Genomic DNA, 20,752 nt, shown 5'->3' with positions numbered 1-20,752 from the left:
AGTCACCATCTGTAGTGATTTAGAAGAAATATATTTAAACTCAACATCTTTACAAAAGAAAATTTTATTAAATTTATATCTAAAATTATGATCCTGATGCTTCTCTCTGATTTCTGGTATTAGATAATAGAATTTAAGAGAACTCAGTTGACATGATTTAGCAAGCCATTTGAAAAGTACCACCATTTTTTTCTAATTCAAACCAAACTTGTTGCTTATATAAACCTGAATTCTGTATTCAGTTCACAAAGCAGACACCCACTCATTTATTATAGACTCTAAAAAGTCAGGCCAGGATTTGTCTTACCTCTTGGAAAATCAGCCAGGGAAGACGTCTTTATGTTCTTGATGTGTAAAGTGACAACTCCAGACTCCGTGTGAGCTTGTTGATGGTACCATATAACAATAAAGACAGTAAAATAACATTACTTTAAATTGTGAAAACTAAGCTATTTATGAATATGTCCAACATGAAGAGAAATGTAATTATGCTTAATATGAATCCTCTGTATAGCAGCTTTTATAATGTGTGACCTTGTTCAAGAGCAAACTGTCTGCCTAACATTTTAAAAATAAAGACTAGCCTCAAGTAAATATTGTTACCAGGTTTCAGAAACGTCTCAACATGTTATGAAATAAGTGCATTTAGAAAATCAAGGCTGTTACAATTCGAGGACTAGATTGCGCAGAAGGTGATGCTGTTTTCAAAGTTATGCCTCTTAAGACTATTATGCTCAATTTTCTTTTTCTTTTTGACATCCAGAAACAGGCATGTCTGGATGAAAAGAGTTTTATTTAAAAGGTAAGAGAAAACCCTTTAAAGAATTAGTATAGATGCTTGATGATTTAATATGCATTTCTGGGGATATTTTGGAAATTAGTTGTGTCTAATTCAGCTTTGCTCGTTTCTTCTAGATTTATTCCACTTTGAGGGACATGTGAAATTAGTGGAACCAGACGTACGCAGAGGATCAGGCTGTATAAACCCCATCTCCCTTAAATTGCTAACTACCATTATCTATATTTTAATAAGGAGACTTTTATTGGTATTGAGGATTCTTCTTGTTTTATACTCTCCATTGAGTTGTTATATCTTCACTTACTTCCTTCTTCCCATTGGGGGCTTTCCTGGTAGCTCAGTTGGTAAAGAATCCGCCTGCAAGGCAGGACACCCCAGTTCAGTTCCTGGGTTGGGAAGATCCGCTGGAGAAGAGATAGGCTACCCACTCCAGTATTCTTGGGCTTCCCTTGGGGCTCAGCAGGTAAAGAATCTGCCTGCATTGAGGGAGACCTGGGTTCAATCCCCGGGTTGGGAAGATCTCCTGGAGAAGGGATAGGCTACCCAGTCCAGTATTCTGGCCTGGAGAATTCCATGGACTGTATAATCCATTGAGTTGCGAAGAGTCAGACATGGCTTTCACTTTCCTATATTTTTAATAGATTATCTGTATAGAATTTCATGACCATTCTAAGAAATGATGATGGAAAAACCCTTTAGACTTGAACTGAGGTAGAGTGAAACAGTAAATTTTTGTTAGGTCAACTAAATCATAAGTCTTTTCAGTTATTTCATAAAGCACATTAAGGCAGAGCCATAATAGGGTCTTAAGACTTTATTTTCTTTCCACCTATGGACATAATCTACTAGAAACTGACAGATTCCTCTATTGGATCGTGAATCACCCCATTTATATGGAAGAGATTCCAGATGTCCAAAACTGACTTGGAAATTTGTATGTAATTCTTGAATTACTGAAAGAGACTGATCCAAACATGTGGCCTGCTCAGTCACGAACAGGAGAATAGAGGGAAATAGACGTGGGGTCGAAAAAATTAAGAAAATCATGATGTCATTAGTTTTGCTTGTATCATACCTGAAATTGATTTGATTATATTATAATTGCATTATAAAATAAATATAAAATTAGTATCTGAGAAAGGCCTTTGTCAGAAGACCAAGCCTGGATTCTCTCAATGCTTACTGTACACGTGGAGACTGGAGAAAGAAAGAGAATGAAGAAGACCGATGCTTATTAGGGGTCTTCCACTTCTTAGACACTGTTCTAGGGGCACGTTATCTCATTTAACTTTATAACCCAGTAAGGCAGAGAGTGTCATCTCCAACTGACAGATGAGAAAAAAGAAACTTACAGAAGTTATGCAGTTTGCAAAATGGCTTAAACTGGTGCCCAGCAGAGAAGGCATTTGAACTGAGGCACGTCTGCCTGCTGGGCCCATGTTCATAGCCGTTGCTGAGCTTGAAATTAGCAGCAGCAGCAGCAACTGTAGCAAAAGAGCCGTAAGAATGTTCCTCGTTTTGTGGCCTCCTGATAGTGGCTGAATAAACATTCAGTGACTTGGGCAGAAAGCAAACAAGTGTTCGCTTCCTTTGTTTCCTGAATCTTGTGTAGGACGACACTTCAGTTGCAGATACACAGATAACAGCCTGGGTGTGTTCATCTGGCTAAACGAAAAATCCTGGTGTTAGGAAAACACACAAATGGTGAACATCACTTACAACAGTGGTTTACACACTTATGTTTCCAACTTTGGCAAACTTATGTTTCCAACTTATTTTTTGAATATGACTCATAGTAAGAAAAATATACTTTCTTTCACCAACACACACACATACACAGAAATGTGTAAAGTAGCACTTTACCGGAGTTACAAGTAATGCGGTGTACATTCCATCTCATCCTAGTTCATGCTGTGGTATAATATTCTACCATTTAAAAAAAAATACTAGTTGTAGACACTCTGAAATGAGTTCATAACACACCATGGGCCATGATTTATAGTTCGGAAATTACCGATTGAAAGGTATCAGGTAAAGTTTCCTAGGGGGCTTCCCTCTTGGCTCAGATGGTAAAGAATCCGTCTGCAATGTGGGTGACCTGGGTTTCATCCCTGGGTCAGGAAGATCCCCCAGAGGAGGGCATGACACCCCACTTTAGTGTTCCTGCCTGGAGAATCCCATGGACAGAGGAGCCTGGCGGGGTATAGTCCATGGGGTCACAAAGAGTCGGACACGACTGAGCAACTCACACACACAGGCTCGCAAAGGTTCCTAGAGAATTTAAACTGTAACCTTAGACTGAGAAAATAAGTCGAAGGCCACTAGGCCAAACGCAGGGAAGAGGAGGCTGTGCAGACTTGTGCTCCAGGCAGAGACAACAGGAGGCGTGCCAGCCAGAAGTGGGAAGGGGTTTGGTTAGCTCAGGAAACTGAGAGGAGGGACAGGGTAGCTGGCGTGAGTTGGCAGAGGGGGAAAGTAGTCATATGTGTGACACATACGCATGTTACTCAGAGCTACCCATGGGGTCGCCTGGACACGGCAGAGCGGCCGAGCGTGCACACGCGCAGGCTGCATTCACAGGGAAATTTGGGGGTGCTGCTGGAGGAGGGAGTGGTGCTGACTTAATCAGATTGTCTTTGTACAGAGGTCAAGGTGGGGAAAGCTAAGAGGCACAGGACTGGACGTCAGGAGAACAGTTCGGAAGCTGTGCCCGTGGTCTGGGGGGGAGCTGGAGAGTGGGCTGGGTGGGACATACTTTAGAACAGGCCAGTCAAGGAGAGCTGGAGGAAAGTAGCCGATATAAAAGTATATTTAGGAAATAAAAACAAGATGATTTAATGATGAACTGGTGGTGGAGAGGAAGTGAAGAAGAAACATGGCTATAATAGTTATAATAATTGTTAGCATTTTAGACTATGTCAGATACTTTTAAGGCAGTGTTTGTGCTAAATTTGACTTTCAAACATCCTTCTGGATGTAATCTGCATTCAGTCTATTTTCTGTTGTCATTTACACACGTTTATCTGTGAAGCAGCACCTCTCAGGTTTTTCACTTACCTGGGTAAAGGCTAGTGCTGTAAAAGTGTAGTCGTGTAAAGTTACTTCCCTGGTGGCTCAGACGGTAAAGCGTCTCTCTACAATGCGGGAGAACTGGGTTCAATCCCTGGGTCGGAAGATTCCCCGGAGAAGGAAATGGCAACCCACTCCAGGATTCTTGTCTGGAGAATCCCATGGACAGAGGAGCCCGGTGTCCATGGGGTCACAAAGAGTCGGACACGACTGAGTGACTTCACTTTCACTTTCACTTTAGTGCTATAAACGAAAATAAGGAATAGTGGAGATGTTTGTTTTTTAGAGTGGAAATGAGGGGTTGATGAATTTGGTTTCAATGTCATGGGCTTTGGATGCCTCTATGTGGATCTGTTGTTCAGTCGCTCAGTCGTGTCGGACTCTTTGTGACCCCATGGACTGCAGCACGCCAGGTTTCCCCATCCATTACCAACTCCTGGAGTTTACTCAGACTCACGTCCATCGAGTCAGTGATGCCATCCAACCATCTATCCTCTGTCGCCCCCTTCTCCTCCCGCCTTCAATCTTTCCTAGCATCAGGGCCTTTTCTAATGAGTTGGCTCTTCGCATCAGGTGGCCAAAGTATTGGACTTTCAGCTTCAGCATCAGTCCTTCCAATGAATATTCAGGACTAATTTCCTTTAGGATGGACTGGTTGGATCTCCTTGCAGTCTAAGGGACTCTAAAGAGTCTTCTCCCAACATCATAGTTTGAAAGCATCTGAGGGAGGTTGTCGATTATGTGTGTGGTGGGAAAGATTTTCAGGTTAGAGCAGATACAGAAGGCATGAAAAAGTAAAGCACCGGAGTGATTAAGAACAGACAACTCCTTAAAGAGGACATGGCTGATTCATGTTGATGTTTGGCAGAAACCGGCGCAATACTGTAAAGCAATTATCCTTCAATTAAAAATAAATAATTTTTTTTAAAAGGATTGCTTGCCTATAAAGAGAAAAAGACACTGGGTTAGTATTTGGGATCTCTTTTTAGAAGCATTTATTTTCTCAAGGGATAAGGCTGTCTGTCGGTTTGCAACCCTGAGAGGTCTGGAGATGAAATTAAACACTGACTCCCTTAAAAGAAGGACAAGAGAAAAAAAAAAGAAGGACAAGAGGAAGTAAGGGAAGAGGCGGATATCCAGATTGGTAGGTGGCAGTAAGTTTCAATAAGCAGGGAACGTACACGAGCGGAGACCTCTGCCTGTCAGAATCTTAACAGTTTGTACAGACACTTTCCTGAGGCTCAGTCACATACGGTTTCCCGATGGTCCCAACACCAGGTTATTCTCTGAAGGCTTGCATCCTTGAAAGCACTCAGTGCGGCAATGGTGAAGAGACAGCACATGCCGGGGCGGGGCTCCAGCTCCTGGGCCAGCCGGCGGTCACGTCCTCTCTGCGATGCCCTCCAAAATACCATGTCTGTGTAACAGGAGAGAGGCGAGGAAAGAAGGAATCCATTTTCAGTAGATTTATGAATAAGGAGAAAGTGAAAACGTTAGTCCCTTAGTCGTGTCCAACTCTTTGCAACCCCACGGACTGTAGCCCCCCAGGCTCCTCTGTCCATGGGTTTCTCCAGGCAAGAACACTGGAGTGGGTTGCCGTGCCCTCCTCCAGGGGTTTTTCCTGACCCAGGGATCAAATCCTGGTCTCCTGCATTGCAGGCAGATTCTATACTGTCTGAGCCACCAGGGAATCATGAATATGATGGGGCAAAGTTGAGTTGATTATTTTCTAAAGACTTTTATATTTTCTGTGAAATATATAGATAAACTCTTGAGAGAAAGAGAAAGAGAAATAACAGGAGGTAAGAGAGTCAACAAGAGAAATAAGAGAAACCTCGTAGGATTCCTGAGCCGGACTGAAGCCCCAGTTTAGCTTATGATGGTTTTAGTCCCCTCACATGTGTGTGTTTGCATCAACTCCACAGCTCACACGAGGTGGGCAGACCATCCACCTTGTTTCCTGAAAGGATTGGAAGGCAAGTTCAGGGAGGATGAGGTCTGAGTTTAGTATTGCAAAGCCAGGGAAATTCTGCGGGTGATGGTATCCAGAGTGTGCCTGAACGAGTTGTCAGCTGACTCCCTTGTGGCAAAACTGCTGTGTGGTTTGGGTCCTCAACGTTGACTCGGAATCGTCTAAGACCTCAGGCTTCCCCGGTGGCTCAGCAGTGAAGAATCCGCCTGCAATGCAGGAGACGTGGCTGCGACCACTGTGTCGGGAAGATCCCCTGGAGGAGGGCACGGCCACCCACTCCAGTGTTCTTGCCTGGAGAATCCCATGGGCAGAGGAGCCTGGCGGGCTGCAGTCCACGGGGTCACAAAGAGGTGGATATGACTGAAGCAACTGAGCAGGCATCAGGCAAGACACAAAAGCGCTGGAATGGAGATTGAGACCATGATCCCAAACCTGCAGTGAGTGAGGCAAGAAGTGCTGACGGCAGTAGCAAATGGGGTTTAAGTATGATTTTCAGTAGGACTCTCTGATCATTATGGAACAATAGAATTGAAGGGAGAAAATACAGTCTAGACGCTTTTTAGAGTTAGCACGCAAGGAGGGATTTATAACTGGAAAGGGGTCAAAGAGAACAATGTTCGAACTTTCACAGTAAGACTTGCTAAAGAAGACGTGATTTCTGGCACGTTCAGAAGTTTGTCATTGGCCCTCGCATGTTACTGTGATATGGCACAAAGGCTTCCTTCACTTCTTCACAGGTCAGGGGTTGTTTGGAAAAGAATAGGCGAATGGTGGGGTGAAAGTCATCAAGATACCCTTCCTTTTCCTGACTCCTGGTCTCCGCTGTGGTGTGGAGCAGCATTTGGAGTCATTGCAGTTACTGTTGATAATTCTGCCTGCTCTTTGTTGACATTTTACACAACAGAGTATGGAAGTCAGTTATGAATAGTAGTCACTGTCTTTTTCTTGTATTTTGATCAAAAAGACGTGCTGAACTGTCCTTGGACGCATGGACCTTGTGAAAGTGGTTTCAGATATCTCACCCTGCTAACTGAACGTGAAATGCGGGAACCAGTGGACGGTGTGGGAGGCTGCAGGAAGAGACACAGGCAGTTCTTGGCTAAATGTCAACTGGGAGAGGCTTCGAAATGCACTGCTTAACTGTGATTAACTAGTTGAGCACTTGATTTAATTAGCAGTTGCTCAATTAGAGAAGAATTTGGTGGGTAATTTTTTTTTTAATTTCCACAGCTTCATTTAGTGGGTAGATTGTATCTATTATAAAATGCATTTCCATGTAATACTGATTTCTTCAATTGCTTTTTCATAAAGAATTCTAGAATTAACACTTTGAAGAAAGTTCCATATTATGCACACTAATCTTTTAAAGAAATATAAACCAAACCATTCTGATGAGTTTGCAGAGTTGTCATGCGGTCTCTTTATTTACAATCATTAGAATTTATGCTGTTCTCAGAAATTATACCTTATTACATGGCTAATTTTTATGCCATAATTAAATGTAATTTATCAAATAGAAATAAAGACAAAACCAGTAATCAGAGACTCTTCCTTCATTCATAGATATTCAGTGAAGGTGTATCCTGTAGTGAGTTTACCGGTGTTTACTCTAGAACGAGCCGAATAAAATAGTCATCATTTTTCCTTTCATCGTCTGACGGAGCACTTGGAATTCATTTGCATAGCTATACAATGCAAGTCATTACCCTCATCACAGATCTGCTGTTATGCAACCAGCAGTGGAAAAAGGGAAGCTTTTGAAGAGGGACAAGATAAAGAAGATAGATTTCTTGTTGAATGAAAGAGTTCAAAGTTCCTTTTCCTTTCGAGCAACCTGTGTTAACATAGAGTTCGTGTGATCTCAGGTTTGGCCAAATCTCCAGGAAGACAGTTTCTACACAGCAAAGTGAGGAAGACTTCAGAGAGGCCTGACTTACAAAGGAGACAGCTGTAATGTGTCCGATCTGCATCCAAAGTGATAAAGAGATTAAAGTGGAGAGATAAGGTAAGTGGAAGATAAAGGATTTCTTCAGAGTTGGTGTGCTGTGCCCGTCCCCTCCCCAAGGTATGTGTGTGCACAGGAGCATGGATGTGTGTGTTGGGATGGTGAACTGTTTACTAATTCTCATCCTATTCTTCAAATCTGTTGAGAGGCGCTGCATGAAAACCTCCTGAAGATCCAGATACATGTATCTGTGGTTTGGAGAACATAGAAGCTGAGGCGGGGGATGCCTCTGCCATGCTCAGTCACTTGGTCGTATTAGACCGTGCGACCCCATGGACTCCAGGCTCCTCTGTCCATGAGATTCTCCAGGCAAGAATATTGGACTGGGTTGCCATCACTCCCTTTTCCAGGGGGTCTTCCCAACCCAGGGATTGAACCTGGGTCTCCAGCATTGCAGGCAGATTCTTTACCGTCTGAGCCATAGGGAGGCCCAAGTTCAGGATAGGGAAGCATCAGTTCCCCAACTCTCATCCCCCACCTCCATCCCTTTTCCACTCTTGACTTTCTGCAGTAATGGTCTCTCTTAATCCATTTATTGTGATTAGCAACATGGACATTCAGGTCAACACACCTGGAATAGAGTTTTGACTCCACCCTGGATTGACCCATGAGAAGTTGCAGTTTACTGAAACCCGTAGGCTTCTGTTTTATCATCTGCAAAATGGAGAGAAGTATAGTACTGACTTTACACTTACTATGACAAACCGACGCATGTCAAGTCATGAGCTCAGTGCCTGAAACCCAGAACTAAATAGATGTTAGCTGTTCTAGAATATGGGCTTCCCAGGTGGCACTGGTAGTAACGAACCCGCCTGCCAATTCAGGAGATGTGAGAGATGCGGGTTCGATCCTTGAGTTGGGACGATCCCCCGGAGGAGGGCATGGCACCCCACTCCAGTGTTCTTGCCTGGAGAATCCATGGACAGAGGAGCTGGGTGGGCTACAGTCCAGAGGGTCACAAAGAGTTGGACACAGCTGAAGCAACTTGGCCAAATACGTATTGAAAATGTGTGATACGGAGTGGGGAGTCTTTCATAGCCAGTCGTATCCATCATATGACTACTGAGTGGAGGACAGAAGAGGCTTGTGCATAAAGTCAGGGAAGTATTCTTGCTTAGGAATTGAGTTGGCAGGAATAGCTCTATGAAGCTACCAACCATTCTCACTTAAATGATTCGTGAAATGACCAGCTGCGTCAGATCTCTGGAACAATTATGGATCCTGGGCATTTGAATGGTGTCCCTTAAAGAGCCTTTCTCCAGAATCTTTCACTGAAAAATTTTCCAGTCAACCATTGTACTTTGGAGTCCAGGAGGGCTACGCCTTCAGCTTTGTCCTTTTCCTCACCATTGCTTTGACAATTCTGGGTCTTTCCCCTGGTTAATCTTTTCTGTTACCCTAAAAGAGTGGTGGTCTAGGACTTTCCAGGTGGTCCAGTGGTTAAGACTCTGTGCTTCCTGGGCAGGGGTTCAATCCCTGGTCAGGGAACTAAGATCCCACATGCAGCCAAAAAAAAAAAAAAAACACACCAAGAAACAGAATGATATCATGATCTCAGTATATACTAGGAAATCATGGGTCAAAGAAGGTATATATCTTGCTTAAATTTGCATCACTAAGTAAGGAGCAGAAATAAACAGTGTCTCACTCTTTGCAGTATCGCATGACCTCTATGATTACTCATGTTCAGTTAATTTGTATTCCTTAAGTAGAGATGACCAAAACATGGACCTTCTTCTGGAAAAGGTAACATAATGACTTTTCAAAGGTACTCATAACTTTTCCTGAAATGAATTTTCCCAAGGCAAAGAGGAAGATATATTTTTTAAAAAAACCTAGAAAGAGAAATATAAATTTGGTTCACTTCATCTTGTGGCCTAGAGGTTACACTGGTGTATGTGTTTAATATTTAAACATATGGAACATAGTATTACCAGCTATAGAAATTCCAATATTCCCACACGTGGAAAGGAAAAAATGAGTTAACTGACTTCTATCATTAATCTGTTTTAGGGTATTTGGTAGACATTTCATCTAATATCAAATAAAAACAGTTGGCCCAATGAAGAGCCTTTTAAATCTTTAACTCCCAGTCAGTTTTTGTTTTTTGTTCCCCTCAAAATGTTGGTCTTAAGTTTCCATATACTAAAATGTTTCCAAATTTCATTTTTTGAGACATTATATCTTAGATCATTAAATATATTAGTCCTTACTGTTTTATCATTCAATATAGTTGTATAAATTTTGAGCAAAAATTTCAGATGCAGAGACACATTTAAATGGCATTTAAAAGTCAAACAAGAATATATCTTTGCCCTGGTTATATGCTCAAGGCAGGAAAATTAACACTGGGTATCAGATGTTTTTTCTCCAGAATTAACATGAGTTAATGGATTCGTATACTGCTTTTCAAAACTACAGCTAAATAAATAGTTATTGAAAGGACTGGATAATCTGTGTAATATTACACACAGGCCCCTGGAGGCTATAAATTACCTATAATTTTGTAGATCAAACTAAGTTTTGTTTTGTATGTTTGTTTTTTGCTTTTTAAAAGTTATATTACACACAGGCCCCTGGAGGCTATAAATTACCTATAATTTTGTAGATCGAACTAAGTTTTGTTTTGTATGTTTGTGTTTTGCTTTTTTTTGTTTGTTTGTTTTTGCCTCCTGTCAAACAAAATTACATTTCCTGAAATACAAGTGGAATTTTGAGTCGTAAATAAGCTTAGGTACAATCCAGAAATACACAGTATGAAAATATACTGAAACATATTTTATAACATATAAATTATTTTATGTCAGTTGTCATTTCTAATCTGTGTTTTTTGTACCTGAATTATACAGGCATTCACAACTGGTCAATTGCAAATATTCATGGAATAAACTGAGAATAAAATCTGGATGATATACCCCTGATGTGCACATTGTAAAATATTGTATTAGATAAATATCTGTCATATCCCTCCTTATCCTTTAGAATTTAGACTTCCTTAAGATATTACTATCTGTACTGTATTTTGAAAATATATTTTTGTGGCTCATATTTATTAAAATTTACTATGGTTGTTATTTTACTGTTTAGCATAAATAAGAAAGAATGTAAAAGAAAAAAATCTAGTGTTTTTATTGGTATCAGTATGTGCTTATATTATGTCCAGTTGAATTTATTAACCTTTATTTACATATTTTCTTTTTTCTTTTGCTAACTAAATATATAAATAAATTTCTATAATTTGCACTTAATTTTAAAATTATCTTTTCGCGTATTTTATTGATCAGAGCAATATAGGAATCGATGGTGATGGGGCATTATGAGAATACCAGTCTTCTGGGTTAGAGCTGACCTACTGCTGCTGCTAAGTCGCTTCAGTCGTGTCTGACTCTGTGTGACCCCGTGGACGGCAGCCCACCAGGCTCCCCGTCCCTGGGATTCTCCAGGCAAGAACACTGGAGTGGGTTGCCTTTGCCTTCTCCGATGCATGAAAGTGAAAATTGAAAGTGAAGTCACTCAGTCGTGTCTGACTCTGTGCGACCCCGTGGACGGCAGCCCACCAGGCTCCCCGTCCCTGGGATTCTCCAGGCAAGAACACTGGAGTGGGTTGCCTTTGCCTTCTCCGTCGAGCTGCCCATATTACATCAGAAAGCCACTGAGGAATCACATTTACATGTGAGTGTTTTCTTGAATTTGGGGGGCATATAGAGATACTGCTGTGGAGAGAAAGTAATTTCCACAGAGTTGTTTCAAACCAAGGTTTCACTTAGAAAGTCTTTTCCTCCAGATATTTAGGTTACTGTACTTACAGTGAAGAGTTCTTTCTTTTTCAATCCACATTTCAGTTTTAGCACATTTCCCCAGAAAAAGTGGGAGATTGGTGCAGTCTGACGTTGATTCCCCTGAGGATTTAGAAATCCTGTACACTAATGTCACCCCACTCCAGTGCTCTCGCCTGGAAAGTCCCGTGGACGCCTGGAGGAGCCTGGTGGGCTGCAGTCCATGGGGTCGCTAAGAGTTGGACACGACTGAGCGACTTCACTTTCACTTTTCACCCTTCACTTTCATGCATTGGAGAAGGAAACAGCAACTCACTCCAGTGTTCTTGCCTGGAGAATCCCAGGGACGGGGGAGCCTGGTGGGCTGCCGTCTATGGGGTTGCAGAGTCGGACACGACTGAAGTGACTTAGCAGCAGCAGCAGCAGCAGCAGAGACTTAAAGCAGGGTGGATGGAGTCAGCTCTGTCTGAGTGAGGAGGCCTTCGAGGCCACTGGGTGCAGGTCAGTAGGTAAAGCTGGTTTCCTTCTCTCTTCTTCACCGCAAAGTCCAAAAGCAGGGCCCGCGCTTTTTGTCCTGGGGTCGGGGACGACTCGCCAGCCCACTGCTCTCAATCTGAGAACTTCAGCAGACAAGCCAGAGAAGAGCGGTCAGTGAAGACTGTCACGTTGCGAGTCACGGCTTCACGTTTATCACCCCGCTTGCTCTGAGGGCACAAAGCCCCCAGGAACCCGACTGGCTGTGATGGGCCCTGGAGACTTGTCTCCATCCTTGTGGATCCCTGTCTCCCCGCCTGCAGCCAAGGTTAAAACCACCCAGTGTTGATCATCGCATCCTCAAAGGCTGTCTAGAGAAGGTAAAAAATGTTCTCATAAGCAGTCTTGCAGGCAGGAAAAATATAGGTTTGAGGGACTGCTGGCTCGACCCGTTTGTGATATGGTTATAAAATGAGAACTGTGATTTTGTTTCTTATATATTTTACAGCAAGTAAAATGAGGGCGTGGAAGCCACTTGTGAAGCCTGTTCCAGGGGCAGGAGCCTTGCCCAGGTCCCCTGAGCTCAGGACGAGAGTGGGAATTACGTGTGCAAGAGCTCAATTGTGGCTTTAGAAGGCTAACTCACTCTTCCAGGTCAATTTCATCTGTGTGCTCTGATTGTTGTTATCATTCTTTGCTGGGCCCCTTCTGCTTTGAGCTTGTTTTATATAAAGGTCCTTACATTTGTTATTTTTTGAGTAACTGGGAAAATCCTTTGCCACAATTTTCAGCTGCTCCACAGCAAAACTTCCTTCTTTTGCTTTTCTGTTCTTGTTCCTTTCTTTTTATGTACTGGTAGCTTTCTTACATAGATCCTGCACTTGATCGTTCCTCATCTTGAAAAGACAGGAAATCTTTCCAGATCAGAAATTTGTGTGAGATCTGCGTGTGCATAGAGGTGCGTGTGTATTCACACATGTGCACGTCGGATTGAGGCTAAAGGAACTTTGCTCCGGAGTCGTTGTGTGGGTAGTCGGCTCTTTGTGCAGTTCAGCTCAAGATGCACAGTGCGGACTTGTCTCCCCTTTTCCTCCCCTAGGCTTCCCTGGTGGCTCAGACGGTAAAGCGTCTGCCTGGAATGCGGGAGACCCAGGTTCGATCCCTGGGTCAGGAAGATCCCCTGGAGAAGGAAATGACAACCCACTCCAGTACTCTTGCCTGGAGAATTCCATGGTTGGAGGAGCCCAATGGGCTACAGTCCATGGGGTCGCAAAGAGTCGGATGCAATTGAGCGACTTCACTTCACTTTGCTCTGCTGCAGCGAGGTTGGTTGTACATCAGGGCCTGTGGGACCTCTCCTTCAGGCCATTTTTTGGGCCAGAGCCTAATCACCTGGCATCCACCTGCTAATTTTGGTTGATACTGTTATTACAAAGTTATTACATTTTAGTATTATGAAGATAATGGTTTTTTTAATGGTTTGGTTGTAAGATATAACTGGGAATCACACAAGGTTAGAATGATGAGGCTGTAATTTTGTGAGGGGCCTGTATGTCAAAAACCAGGTCTCTAAAAACTCAGAAATAGTGTTTTCCGAATCAAGGTATACAGCTATAATAAAATTCTATATTTTTGGAAATGGAAAAAGAATACTGACTGTTTTTCCACTAAAGATAGCATAGGTTCCTATATGGAAATATGAAACTTCTCTAGCTAGTAAATAACAGAAAATGAATGACTTATGCTGTCGTAACTTTATTTTCTCAAATCATTTGTTTACATAGTAACCAATCAAATAGATCAGAAGTGTTTATGATGAAAAGTAAAAATTACTAGCCTCTTCTTTCCAAACCCCTGCCCACCCCCAGAGGCAGTCTTTTTAAAGGGTTGCGGTATTACCAACTTCTCAACTGGATGATGTGACCACGCCTCTATTTTTTTGCTTTACTAAATAAAATTATCTGCCTGTTGTTTAATGTACATTGTAATTTTTATTGCACCTGTTATTTTCAGTCATGCTTCTGTAGGGCACAGCTAGATTGGAGGGTGGCCTTGAGAAGAATGGGTGTGAAGGAGTCAGAGTCAACAAGCACAGTCAGTTCTGTGGAGTGACTGCTCCAAATGGAGCTAGAAAAATGGACCTATAGTCAGAGCGGCATGTGCTGTAAGAAAGGTGTTTGTTTGTATTTTTTTCTTTGTGTGCGTGTATGCTCAGTCACTCAGTTGTGTCTGACTCTTTGCGACCCCAGGGACTGTAGCCCACCAGGCTCCTCTGTCCATGGTATTCTCCAGGTAAGAATACTGGAGTGGACTGCCATTTCCTCCTCCAGGGGATCTTCCCCACCCAGGGATCCAGCTCACGTCTCTTGTGTCTCCTGCATTGGCAGGCGGATGCTTTACCACTGTTTCACCTGGGGAACATCATTGCTTCTTTAGAACTAGAGAACTTACATGTTTGTAAGTCATTGGGAAAATGGAAAAGATGGAGCCATGCAGGGGAGGTAAGAAGGATCCAGAGCCATGTCCCCCGGAACAGAAGCCTGAGTGGGGTTTGCTGCAATAGCCGAGGGGCTGGCTTTAGACGCTTCACTGTTACAACAGCTCATCCATCTGAAGCATCAGAAGAAATACACAGGATTTTGGGGTTAGTTCCCTTGCATTCTTTCTGCTCTTTCCTTGTTATTTTTATTATAATTTGTTTCTATTGGTTGGCCTTTTAACTTCAAATGATACATTTATCATTCTGAATCTTTCCCCCATCTTATTTTTGTCTTCTTTACATCCCACATTACTTGCCTGTTATCAAGCTCTTAGTTTAGATATTTTGTCCTGAGGTCAGAACAAAATATTGCTAAGTCTTCTATGCTTTGGACACAGATTAAAAGTTCAAAACAATATGCCTAGCATACATTACCGTAACTCCTATTATCCCTTCACTCCAATTTGGATAGGTAGTTGTTTTCAGGGGGAAAAAAAATCACCTTTCAGATGTTCTCCATCATTAATATCTGGTTAGTCCACTAGATACAACCATCCTTTTTGCTTTCTTTTCCTCATTTTGTTGTATTTTGAACTGTGGTGTTGGAGAAGACTCTTGAGAGTCCCTTGGACTGCAAGGAGATCCAACCAGTCCATTCTGAAGGAGATCAGCCCTGGGATTTCTTTGGAAGGAATGATGCTAAAGCTGAAACTCCAGTACTTTGGCCACCTCATGTGAAGAGTTGAGTCATTAGAAAAGACTCTGATGCTGGGAGAGATTGGGGGCAGGAGAAGAAGGGGACAACAGAGGATGAGATGGCATCACTGACTCGATGGACATGAGTCTGAGTGAACTCCGGGAGTTGGTGATGGACAGGGAGGCCTGGCGTGCTGCAATTCATGGGTCGCAAAGAGTCGGACACGACTGAGCGACTGAACTGAACTGAGTATAGCCTCAAAATCTTTTAACAGGCACATTGTATCAACATCTCTAAACATGTCTTGTTTTCATATCTGCTTAGTAGCTTTTTAAAGTTTGAAATTATAATTTTAAAATATCTTTCTCTTGAGAAAATTGAAGGCATTCTTTCAGTACCTTTGAGCATCTAGTGTTGCTGATGAAATATCTAATAATATGAGAAAAGCTAATATATGGTGCCAGAACTATTCTTAGCATTATCTCTCTCTGTCTGTACTGATATCTATGTGTGCATGCTAAGTCCCTCCAGTCGTATCTGACTCTTTGTGACTCTGTGGACTGTAGCCTGCCCAGCTCCTCTGTCCATGGGATTCTCCAGGCAAGAATACTAGAGTGGCTTGCCATGCCCTCCTCTAGGGAATCGCCCCTACCCAGGGATCAAACCCAGGTCTCATAAGTCTCATTGTCAGGCAGGATCTTTAACACTAGAGCCAGCTGGGAAGCCCACTTACATCTCCATATCAAATCTATGTGTATGTATTTATTTAATTCTTACAGTATCCCTATAAGATAACATCATTACATCCATTCTACAGAAAAGAAACTTGGGAACTGACAAGTCAAGTAACATTCTCAAGATCATGAATCTTGCAAGTAGCTGTGTCAGGACTCAAATCAGAATGTCTAAATTAAAAAAGTAAAAGACTTAATCACTGGGGTCTATGGCCTCTGGTCTGTGCCAGTTCATCTGTAATTTTCTTTTCTGTTCAGTGCAGTTCAGTTCAGTTGCTCAGTCGTGTCTGAATCTATCGACCCCTTGGACTGCAGCACACCAGGCTTCCTTGTCTATCAACAACTCTGGGAGGTGGCTCAAACTCTTGTCTATCGAGATGGTGATGCCATCCAACCATCTCATCCTCTATCATCCCCTTCTCCTCCCGCCTTGTCTTTCCCAGCATCAGGGTCTTTTCCAATGAGTCAGCTCTTCGCATCAGGTGGCCAAAGTATTGGACTTTCAGCTTCAGCATCAGTCCTTCCAATGAATATTCAGGACTTATTTCCTTTAGGATGGACTGGTTGGAGCTCCTTGCAGTCTAAGGGACTCTCAAGAGCCTTCTCCAGCACCACAGTTCAAAAGCACCAATTCTTCAGTGCTCAGCTTTCTTTATAGTCCAACTCGCATATCCATGCATGACTATTGGAAAACCCATAGGTATGACTGGATGGACCTTTGTTGACAAAGTAATGTCTCTGCTTTTCAATATGCTATCTATGTTGGTCATAGCTTTTCTTTCAAGGAGCTAGTGTCTTTTAATTTCATGGTTGCAGTCACCATCTGCACTGATTTTGGAGTCCAAGAAAATAAAGTCGGTCACAGTTTCCATTGTTTCTCCATCTATTTGCCATGAAGTGATGGGACCGGATGCCGTGATCTTAGTTTTCTGAATGTTGAGCTTAGCTAACGTTTTCACTGTCCTCTTTCACTTTCATCAAGAGGCTCTTTAGTTCCTCTTCACTTTCTGCCATAAGGGTGGTGTCATCTGCATATCTGAGGTTATTGATATTTCTCCAGGCAATCTTGATTCCAGCTTGTGCTTCATCCAGCCCAGCATTTCTCATGATGTACTCTGCATAGAAGTTAAATAAGCAGGGTGACAATATACAGCCTTGACATACTCCTTTTCCTATTTGGAACCAGTCTGTTGTTCCATGTCCAGTTCTAACTGTTGCTTCCTGACCTGCATACAGATTTCTCAGGAGGCAGATCAGGTAGTCTGGTATTCCCATCTCTTTCAGAATTTTCCACAGTTTATTGTGATCCACACAGTCAAAGGCTTTGGTGTAGTCAATAAAGCAGAAGTAGATGTTTTTCTGGAACCCTCTTGCTTTTTCGATGATCCAATGGATGTTGGCAATTTGATCTCTGGTTCTTCTGCCTTTTCTAAAACCAGCTTGAACATCTGGAAGTTCACGGTTCACATATTGCTGAAGCCTGGCTTGGAGAATTTTGAGCATTACTTTACTAGCGTGTGAGATGAGTGCAATTGTGCAGTAATTTGAGCATTCTTTGGCATTGCCTTTCTTCGGGCTTGGAATGAAAACTGACCTTTTCCAGTCCTGTGGCCACTGCTGAGTTTTCCACATTTGCTGGCATATTCAGTGCAGCACTTTCACAGCATCATCTTTTGGGTTTTGAAAGAGCTCCACTGGACTTCTATTACTTTGCTGCTGCTGCTGCTGCTGCTAAGTCACTTCAGTCGTATCCTACTCTGTGCGACCCCATAGATGGCAGCCCACCAGGCTCCCCTGTCCCTGGGATTCTCCAGACAAGAGTACTGGAGTGGGTTGCCATTTCCCTCTCCAATGCATGAAAGTGAAAAGTGAAAGTGAAGTCGCTCAGTCGTATCCAACTCTTAGCGACCCCATGGACCGCAGCCTCCCAGGCTCCTCCGTCCATAGGATTTTCCAGGCAAGAGTACTGGAGTGGGGTGCCATTGCCTTCTCCATCACCTCCACTAGCTTTGTTCATAGTGATGCTTCATAAGGCCTACTTGACTTCACATTCCAGGATGTCTGGCTCTAGGTGAGAAACCACACCATCATTGTTATGTGGGTAATGAAGATCTGTTTCTTATAGTTCTTCTGTGTATTTTTGCCACCTCTTCATAATATCTTCTGCTTCTGTTAGGTCCATACCACTTCTGTCCTTTATTGAGCCCATCTTTGCATGAAATGTTTCCTTGGTATCTCTAAATTTCTTGAAGAGATCTCTAGTCTTTCCCATTCTATTGTTTTCTTCTATTTCTTTGCATTGATCACAGAGGAAGGCTTTCTTATCTCTCCTTGCTATTCTTTGGAACTCCACATTCAAATGGGTATATCTTTCCTTTTCTCCTTTGCGTTTTGCTTCTCTTATATTCACAGCTATTTCTAAGGCCTCCCCAGACAACCATTTTGCCTTTTCACATTTCTTTTTCTTGGAGATGGTCTTGATCCCTGCCTTTTGTACAATGTCATGAACCTCTGTCCATAGTTCTTCAGGCACTCTGTCTTTCAGATTTAATACCTTGAATCTATTTGTCACTTCCACTGTATAACTGTAAAGCATTTGATTTAGGTCATACCTGAATGGTCTAGTGGTTTTCCCTGCTTTTCTTCAATTTAAGTCTGAATTTGGCAATAAGGAGTTCATGATCTGAGCCACAGTCAGCTCCTGGTTTTGTTTTTGCTGACTGTATAGAGCTTTTCCATCTTTGGCTGCAAAGAATATAATCAATCTGATTTCGGTATTGACCATCTGGTGATGTCCACGTGTAGACTCTTCTCTTGTGTTGTTGGAAGAGGGTGTTTGCTATGACCAGTGCATTTTCTTGGCAGAACTCTATTAGCCTTTGCCCTGCTTCATTCTGTATTCCAAGGCTGAATTTCCCTGTTACCCCAGGTGTTTCTTGACTTCCTACTTTTGCATTCCAGTCCCCTATAATGAAAAGGACATCTTTTTTGGGTTAGTTCTAGAAGGTCTTGTAGGTCTTCATAGACCTGTTCAACTTCAGCTTCTTCAGCATTACTGGTTGGGGCATAGGCTTGGATTACCGTGATATTGAATGCTTTGCCTTAATGGTTACTTTTTCTGTTAAATAGCGTTTGCTCCTCCCTCCCCCTGGGATGTTTTTGCATCTTCTCTTTACACTAATAACTGGGCCCGCAATTTTGCAGTGCTTCTTCCAGTCGTGGGTCTTTTTGTTGCACACTGGGAAGGACCTTTGAAGTAAATGCTGATGCCTGTTCAGATCTGCGGAGTTCTTCCTACTGCTTTTCATCGTCATCGTTATGATCATCACCACCATCATTTTCCCCCTGTATTTGTTTTCTATTGCTATGTAATTTGTTACAAATGCGTATCTATTTACTATTTCATAGTTCTTTAGGTGAGAAGTTCAGGGGGGTTTGGCTGGCTTCTTCAGTTAGAGTCTCACAAAGTTGAAATTAAGGTGTTAGTAGGGCTGTGTGTTCTTCTTGGGGGGTTCATGGAAGAATCCGTTTTCTTGCTCATTCAGTTTGTTGGCAGAATTGAGTTCCTTGCGACTACAGAAACAGAGCCAGAGATGCAGAGAATGATGTATGAACACCAAGGGAGGACGTGGGTGGGGAGCGAAGAGTGGGATGAACTGGGAAGTTGAGATGGACACAGATGCACCAGTGATGCTCTGTATAAAATAGTTCACTAACTAGAGTCCACTCTACAGCTCAGGGAAGCCTGCTCAGCGCCCTGTGGTGACCTAAACGGGAAGGAAATCCAGTAAAGAGGGTATGGACAGCTGGTTCACTTTGCCATGCAGTGGAAACTAACACAACATTATAAAGCAACTGTATGCCAATACAAATCGGTTTTTAAAAAGAACTGGGGTCCCTGTTGCCTTGCTGACTGTCACCCAGGGTCAGCTCGCAGTTCCTACAGGCTGTGTGCGTTCCCTGGCACACGGCCCCGCTCCATCTTAAAAGCCGGCATGACCTCACTGATGCTTCCAGTCTCCTACTTCCTTATCTTTATCAGCCAAATTCTATGCTGTTAAAAGGCTCACCTGATTAAAATGAGTCTACCTAGACAATGCTCTCCTGATTAACTTAAAGGCAACTGACTGACTACATTTTTACAACTGCAAAATCCCCTTTGCCAGATAATGTAATATAGTCACAGGTTCAATATCTTGTCATATATACCATTTTAAGGTCAATTTAAAAATTATTTCTGCCACAGCCACTCTCTATTTTCTGTTTCCTTCACTGATGTGTGTTGTGTGTTTTTGACTGGTTCTCTGTGTTATTTATCTTTTTTCTATGTTTTCCATGTTTCTGCCTTTTTCTTCTATATTTTAGGAGATTTCTTCTACTATACTTTCCATTTCACTCTCTTTTGGAGAAATTTCTTTTTTTCTAAGAGCTTTTCTTTTTATCTTTTAAGAAATGACATTTTGTTATTGTTTCATTGGTTTATGATGTAATAGTAACATAATTTTGAACTCATTAGTTACATAATTAAAGTTTTTAGAAGCTGCTTTCTGTGTTTTGAATTATTTCTGTCTTCTCTGTTGATCACTTTTACTGTTTTTACCTAAATTTTTAACTTTTCTATATTTAATATTTTATATGATGATTCTTAGTTATATGTTCATATTTGAGACAGCATTACTGAGAGGACTTGGTGGGTTTCTTTGACTTTTTTGAAGTAGGTTTATTTTCTTAGGTGACTGAGGATTTA

General features: G+C 42.2%; 2 long non-coding RNA genes and 1 other non-coding gene across 4 annotated transcripts in view; all 3 read left to right on the top strand.

Moving 5' to 3' along the window:
- Window positions 1-20,752, top strand: part of LOC107133137 (uncharacterized) — a 191,894-nt gene that overhangs the window by 142,271 nt on the left and 28,871 nt on the right. For both annotated transcript variants that reach the window (XR_009490561.1, XR_009490560.1), the window contains exon 4: window positions 7,706-7,845. This is a non-coding gene — a long non-coding RNA (uncharacterized lncRNA). The remainder of the gene's footprint in view (window positions 1-7,705; window positions 7,846-20,752) is intronic.
- Window positions 64-1,054, top strand: LOC132342235 (uncharacterized). Its single transcript, XR_009490562.1, has 2 exons — window positions 64-802; window positions 916-1,054. It is a non-coding gene; the product is annotated as an uncharacterized lncRNA (long non-coding RNA).
- Window positions 13,198-13,270, top strand: TRNAS-GGA (transfer RNA serine (anticodon GGA)). Its single transcript has one exon. It is a non-coding gene; the product is annotated as a tRNA-Ser (tRNA).

This window comes from Bos taurus, chromosome 14 (genome assembly GCF_002263795.3).
Source record: "Bos taurus isolate L1 Dominette 01449 registration number 42190680 breed Hereford chromosome 14, ARS-UCD2.0, whole genome shotgun sequence".
Lineage (NCBI taxonomy): Eukaryota > Metazoa > Chordata > Mammalia > Artiodactyla > Bovidae > Bos > Bos taurus.
Note: the sequence above shows the minus strand (reverse complement) of the source record. Positions and strands in the feature narration are given on the sequence as shown.